This window comes from Chelonia mydas, chromosome 24, assembly GCF_015237465.2.
Source record: "Chelonia mydas isolate rCheMyd1 chromosome 24, rCheMyd1.pri.v2, whole genome shotgun sequence".
Classification (NCBI taxonomy): domain Eukaryota; kingdom Metazoa; phylum Chordata; order Testudines; family Cheloniidae; genus Chelonia; species Chelonia mydas.
In genome coordinates, this window is record NC_051264.2 from 16,746,126 (window position 1) to 16,752,125 (window position 6,000).

Consider the following 6,000-nt stretch of genomic DNA (forward strand, 5'->3'; position numbering starts at 1 on the left):
TTCTGTGGCTTCTTATATTCATAGAGTCTAAGGTCAGAAGCGACCATTGTGACCATATAGGAAGTCTGACTTCCATATAACACAGGCCAGAGAACTTCCCCAAACTAATTCCTACAGCAGATCTTTCAGAAAAATGCCCAACCTTGATTATAAATAGCCAGTGATGGTGAATCCACTGCAAACCTTGCTCAATGGTAAATTCCCCTCGCTGTTAAAGATAAGCACCTTATTTCCTGCCTGAATTTATCTAACATCAGGCTCCAGCTCCTGGGTCATGTTAGACATTCCTCTTCTAGACTGATGAGCCCACGGTCAAATATTTGCTCCCCATGGAAGTACTGACAGATGGATATCAGGTCCCCGCTTAACTTTCTTTTTGTTACGCTACAGAGATGGAGCTCCTGGAGTCTCTCAGTCTAAGACTGTGTCTACACTGGGGGCAGTGTATAGAATTCCACATCTCAAAGGGAATTAAAACACTCCCCTTCTGGGGGCCAATTTATTAGGCCTGTGGCAGGGTGGATGAGGCCCTAAGGCCCCCTGCTGGAGGCCTTGCAGCCCTGCCACATCCTGACCCAGAAAAGGGCAGTGCAGAGGGTCCTCCAAGCTGCCTAGAGTGGCTGTGTGGGACACAGCCAATCAGAGAGGCTGCAGGGAGCAGCCAATCCAGGCCCAGCAGGCCCATATAAAAGGAACTGAGTGAAGTTCTTTGCTGGAGCTGGAGGAGTGTGGATGGCCTGGCTGAGCTACAGGACCTTGGACAGAGCCCTGCTGGCAGAGACCAGGGGGAGTGAGAAAGAGCTCTGGGCTGGCTGCTGAGACTCAACCAGGACATGGCCCTGAGGTGTGGGTGAAGAACACGCTGGGGATCTGGGGAAGTGTGACAACAAGGGTGAACTGTGGGGGGTGGGGTCTAGTTGGCAACCCCAGGGGTTCTGTAAGTCAGGACTTCTGGGTTGTTTACCTGGCTCTGGAGGGGAGTGGGGTCTAGTGTTTAGAGCAGGTGGAGGGGCCAGTAGCCTGATCTCCTGGGTTCTATTCTGTTTATAAGGTGGATTGTCTTTGTCTGGGTGGTGAAGAAGATACTGTTCTTCCACTGCTGAGGCAGGAGGGTTCCTGTATCTCCGCCTGCCCCCCTTTCTCCAAACTCTTTCTGTCCCTCTCTCCTGTGCCAAGGATCTCCCCTGCCCTGGCACTGCTATTGACCCCAGCACCAGCACGGGAGCTATCTCTGGCCACTCCCAGGTGGGTGGGAGGGGAAATCCATTCACAGCTGTGAGTTTTCTCCTTTGCCATCATCCTGCCATAGGGGGCTGGACCTGCGGGGGCTGGGGCTGAAGATGAGGAGCACGGTGACCAGCCAGTGGTTCCTCTACCTGGTTCTCAGCCCCCTGTTCTCCTCCTATTGTATACCGGTGTTTGCTGCAGTTCTGCTGGATGCAGCGTCCCCTACAGGGGAAAGGCCCCGTGTCCCTTTCCCCACCACCCTGAGTCAGCCAAGCATCCAGATCAGAGCCACATCATTTTCTCTGTGTGGTTCTGTGTTTGACCCTGTAGGCTGGAATATGCTTCATGCAAAAGGTCTCTTGCAAAAAGTATCATTACAAAGCTTATAATCTACTGCGTGTGGTCATCCTATTTGTATGTATGTATCATTCTTGTGTCTGAAACTAGAAATATAACTCTGAGGGCCTATTGTAGTTATGCAAAGTGTGGGCCATTAATGGTGGCTTGGAATCTTGACGGCTCCCATCATACAGGACAATTGACTGTGGATGGCTCTGTTTGTTTGCAGGCCTTCCTGTAAGTCAGGCTGGGAGGAATGGAGGCTTGGGGGGGTCTCACAGGACATGTGACCATGTCACCTGGTACTGGAAGCCATCTTAAACCTGGTGCTTTTCCATTTAGAAGGAGGGGTGGGGACCCAGAGAAACAAAAGATTCCCACCTTGTGCCAAAGCTATGTACAGGGGTGAAACAGAACAAAGCCAGCTGCAGTCACCAGAAATCCCCTAGCTACCACCTGAGCTGGAACAAGGATTGTACTAGGGGAAAGAATTGTGCCCAGACTAGGAAGGTGTCTAGTCTGTGATAGAACCTTATTGAAGCATCTCTGAGAGTGAGATTTTATCTGTATCCAGTTTTCTTACTGTATTAGACTTAGACTTGCGTGTTTTATTTTATTTTGCTTGGTAATTCACTTTGTTCTGTCTAGTATCGGGGGTAGCCGTGTTAGTCTGTATCCCCAAAAACAACAGGGAGTCACCAGACTCCCTGTTGTTTTTGTTCTGTCTGTTATTACTTGGAACCACTTAAATCCTGCTTTTTGTATTTAATAAAATCACTTTTTACTTATTAATTAACCCAGAGTATGCATTAATACCTGGGGGGGGGGCAAAGAGCTGTGCATATCTCCCTATCAGTGTTATAGAGGGCAAACAATTTATAAGTTTACCCTGTATAAGCTTTACACAGGGTAAAACGGATTTATTTGGGGCTTGGACCCCATTGGGAGCTGGGCATTTGAGTGTTGGAGACAGGAACATTTCTTAAGCTGTTTTCAGTTAAGCCTGCAGCTTTTGGGGGACATTGTTCAGGCCGGGGTCTGGGTTTGTAGCAGGCTAGTGTGTCTGGCTCAAACAGGCACAGTTCTGGAGTCCTAAGCTGGCAGGGAAAACAGGTTAGAAGTAGTCTCCACATATCAGTTGGCAGTGCCCAAGGAGGTTCTGTGATCCAGCCCGTCACAGTGCCCACATGCAGGACCATTCCATATGTCTGCGACTGCATTTCTAACAACCCTTCCTTGCTTCTGGCTTCTCTTGTTGTCACGGCTCTTGATGGCAGGCTTTTATTGGCAGCCAGACTCCCTCCAGCCCGTGACAGGAGGTCTGGGCGCTTACAAAAGGCGGATTTACACTGCAACATATGCACGTGGTTTTTTGGCTCACCTGGCCTTTTCGATTGTCGTGCCATGGTTTCAGCTGCCTGCCATACGGCCCCCAGCACATTCAAGGGGTTCAATTCGTCTCTGTCACCGCCCTAGCTCACGTCGAGTCTGACACCATGCCACACACATCCTTAATGCAGGAGTCCCATACTTATCCACATTCACACGATAACGCTGCCAGTTTTAGACCGATGTAGGACTGAGTTATACTTTCCCCGCCTGGCTGACTCCCAGTGCAAAATTCCTGCCTCTGGGCTATGAATGCTTCTCCACCATGCACAGTGTGCCCCCCCATTATTTCTTAAGAGTTGTATATTTTTCTCTGCCACATTATCAAATTGAAACTTGTTCAATTTCCTCTTCTGCCTGCCACCTGGGCAAACCAAGCTGTTTGCAGCCATTCATCTACTTGTCTGCACGTTGCCCAGCTCAAATCATGGCTTCCACTTTCTCTGGTTCTCTGAGGTTCAAGAAGGACAAGTGCAGAGTCCTACACTTAGGACGGAAGAATCCCAGGCACCGCTACAGGCTGGGGACCAACTGGCTAAGCAGCAGTTCTGCAGAAAAGGACCTGGGGATTACAGTGGATGAGAAGCTTGATATGAGTCACCAGTGTGCCCTGACTGCCATGAAGGCCAATGGCACATTGAGCTGTATTTGTAGGAGTGTTGCCAGTAGATCAAGGGAAGTGATTATTCCCCTCTATTCGGCACTGGTGAGACCACACCTGGAGTATTGTGTCCAGTTTCGGTCCCCCCACTACAGAAGGGATGTGGACAAACTGGAGAGAGTCCAGCGGAGGGCAACAAAAATGATCAGGGGACTGGGGCACATGACTTACGAGGAGAGGCTGAGGGAACTGGGGTTATTTAGTCTGCAGAAGAGAAGAGTGAGGGGGGATTTGATAGCTGCTTTTAACTACCTGAAGGGGGGTTCCAAAGAGGATGGAGCTCGGCTGTTCTCAGTGGCGGCAGATGACAGAACAAGGAGCAATGGTCTCCAGTTGCAGTGGGGGAGGTCTAGGTTGGATATTAGGAAACACTATTTCACTAGGAGGGTGGGGAAGCACTGGAATGGGTTCCCTAGGGAGGTGGGGGAATCTCCATCCTTAGAGGTATTTGAGGCCCGTCTTGACAGAGCCCTGGCTGGGATGATTAAGTTGGTGTTGGTCCTGCTTTGAACAGGAGGATGGACTCCTGAGGTCTCTTCCAACCCTGATATTCTATGATTCTCTCCATATAGCCATCCTCAAATGTTCAAAAATCCTGAGTTGGGCTGTCCAAAAATCACAAGATCATGTAAACATATTTGATTTGGGGTTTATTTATTTGCCTTCTACCTTTTGAGCCTTTAGGGGGCACTAGGGTCACATTTGGAAACTTTCTCCACCGCCACGAGAGTTAGAAACTTCCTTTTTCTTTCAAGAGGGAAGGCTGAAATAATTACAGATGCATTGAGGCCAGAAGCTGGGGCTTTAAGGAAAACAATACTGGTTATGTGACACATGACAAAACCATGACAGTTTGCAACACTGGTTTTTTGAATGCTGACGTTACTGGAGATGTTAGTTGTCCAGTTCTTGTTTGTTCTCCTCTTTTCTTTGTGTTTTGTTCTGACACCACGGCAACAACTGTTGCCAACTAGCTGTTATAAGAGAAGCCGCCGTCCCACATCTGCATGGTTAAGTCACGCTTTGTTATTGTTGGATCTTGTTCACACACACGCCAACCAGTATTGATCTGGGAATGTGGCTCGCCCTTTGGGGATCAGAAAAACATTTTGTGTAGTGAATAGAGTTTTAAGTAAATTCTCATTTTACTGGACCTCTTTTGCTGACTGGGAGCCTAGACTGGAATGCAATAGAGGGGGCTGTGGGATTTTTCTTTTTTCTTGGCTTCTTGATAACCAGTGTGGGGGATCAGGAGCACAGCTTGTGACTGGTTGGTGAATCTAACCTCTGTATTAACTACCGGTTTTGGGATAAACTGCTCTCCTTTTTGCAGCCTGCCCTGATCTTGGGATTTTCAATGTGGGCTGCCCTCTGCACCTCTGGTCACAGGTCAAAGTAACGGTGAAGATCTCACTTGCCAGCTCCAGCCAAGTTACAAAACCTTGGCCAAGGCTGGGGGCCAGCAGATCCAAAAGATGATAAGGACTAAAAAAGACCAACCCGGTTTCTCCATCACCAACAATTTTTAATGCAGGACTGGATGGTATCTCTAACAGTTCTTGGGCAGTTCTGAGCTCAGCATCTGCAGCACCTGGTTGCAAGCAGCCCCCTGAATCCAACGGCCCTTTCCTCTCTGCACCCTCACGTCCAACCTTGGGGCATCAGCCCGGCCATACTCATGCCAGGCGCCGTGGCTGCATCTCTGGGGCATGTGCCTCTTTGAGAGCCCCGTTGAAGCTCTAGTCCGTTTGAACATGCAACTCCCTCCAATGGGCGGTGGGTGGAGTTGATATTTGCCCAGGGGGTATCGCTGGACTCCACATTTCTATTAATCCCTGGCCCTCCAAGCCCAACTGGTCTAAGGAACCCGGCTGGGCAGTAGCAGATTATCCAATGGACTGACGGATCCTGTGCCCAGGGGCTCTGGTCAATTGGGGGCCCCTGGAAAAATAGATGTCCCACTCCAACGGAAATCCGAGAGACCTGGCAGAAGCACTGGGTGGGGAGGAGGAAGCCCCAAAGCCCGGACCCCCGCTGCAGCCTTCGGACTGGAGGGCTCTTGCTCCCTGCCGAGGCCTCAAGGTTAGTGGTCAGAGCAGGGGAGGGGTGACTCAGTGGGAGGGGAGTGGGGTCTAGTGGGTTAGAGAAGCTGGGGGCCTGGGAGCTAGGGCTCCTGGGTTCTATCCCTGGCTCTGGCAGGGGAGTGAGGGCTAGTTTTAAAGCAATGGCAGTTTCTTAGGTGGTTTCTCTGCTAAGACAGTGTCCGAAGGTTCATTTCTGTTTATGGGTTGCAGCTTCTCCATCTCAGAGAGGAGGCGGAGCGTGTAGAAGACACAGAGTTAAGGGGAGTGACCTTAATACACAGGGAAGCACAGACTCACGGA